General features: G+C 33.2%; 2 protein-coding genes across 2 annotated transcripts in view; both read right to left on the reverse strand.

Moving 5' to 3' along the window:
* The window catches only part of LOC107569469 (gap junction gamma-1 protein-like), a 6455-nt gene extending 5300 nt beyond the window's left edge, over positions 1 to 1155 (reverse strand). The window contains exon 1 of the mRNA XM_016255570.1: positions 1042 to 1155. The gene's annotated coding sequence lies outside the window, so the exon portion shown is untranslated. The remainder of the gene's footprint in view (positions 1 to 1041) is intronic.
* The window catches only part of LOC107569468 (gap junction gamma-1 protein-like), a 12756-nt gene that overhangs the window by 11086 nt on the left and 509 nt on the right, over positions 1 to 1161 (reverse strand). The gene's annotated exons all lie outside the window — the stretch shown is intronic.

Consider the following 1161-nt stretch of genomic DNA (forward strand, 5'->3'; position numbering starts at 1 on the left):
GTTAAAATAGTGTTCAATAAGTATACTGTCATCCATGTGTGTACACATTTTTATTATAAACTATTGAAATCAGTACACAAAGTCAGATCAAACTATGGTAAATTTTTGTTTTGGCCCTTGGTTTAATGTCACTTAAGTCCTTCTTGTTCTCATATGTATTTTTGCCAGTCATTTTTGTTGCAACAAGACATGAAAATTAAATATAATAATAATAATTATAATAAGAATAATAACTATTATTATTATTTATTATTATTAGGACAATAACTCAAACATGAGAAAATTATTCATTTCCTGTTTGTTACGTCCTTTAATGGAAATATACTGAGTAGCTGCATGCCAACATCAGCAACCTCACCTGAGCTGGAGCTTCAAAGAGAAGGACAAGTCACAGCAGGTCACTACCTGACATGAACCAAGACTGAGGTTCTGTGGTTAAGAGAAAGCTAGAAGAATGTGTTGTGAAACCACAACACATTGCAATTGCCTATGCTGACAAGTTCCGCTTGTGGTACAGATAGGCCACAGAAGACAACTGCTTGTGGAAACACCACAGTACCTACATTGCTACAGTACTTTCTGAATTGACTGTCCCTTATCATTCTACATAATAAATAAATAAGACATTATACACAATGCAAATTTCAGAAAAGACCATCATAACATCCCCAAAATTCAAGCTGAGTGGAATGATTGTTGATTGGTGTCTGACTATTCAAACTTCAGGTAAAAGTTGATTGGTGTCTTTTTTAACAAAACCTTAAGAAAGAAAGAAAGAAAGAAAGAAAGAAAGAAAGAATCTAAATTTCCTCGACAGTCCTTTTCCACAATCTATCTATTATTCGATAAAATAAAGTTTCAGCAAACTGAGCTGATTAAACTTTCTTTTAAGTTTTATACGCGATAACTTTGTATCAATGAAATTATATCTGAATTCTCAAAAGTCACATGTTGCTACGGTAAATACACAGCACCATTACACTTTAAACAAGGTAAGAAACAAAACAAACAAACAAACAAACAAAAAAAACATTAACATACCTTCGTCCAACAGGTGATTAGTACTCTTGTGCTCAGCTGTTAGACAATACCCATATGTTTGACCAAAACTCAGAGGCTACCGTGTCACTTATCTCTCAGTTAACTTCCACTCCCTTTTTT

Source organism: Sinocyclocheilus grahami, unplaced genomic scaffold (genome assembly GCF_001515645.1).
Source record: "Sinocyclocheilus grahami isolate Dianchi unplaced genomic scaffold, SAMN03320097.WGS_v1.1 scaffold1347.1, whole genome shotgun sequence".
Taxonomy (NCBI): domain Eukaryota; kingdom Metazoa; phylum Chordata; class Actinopteri; order Cypriniformes; family Cyprinidae; genus Sinocyclocheilus; species Sinocyclocheilus grahami.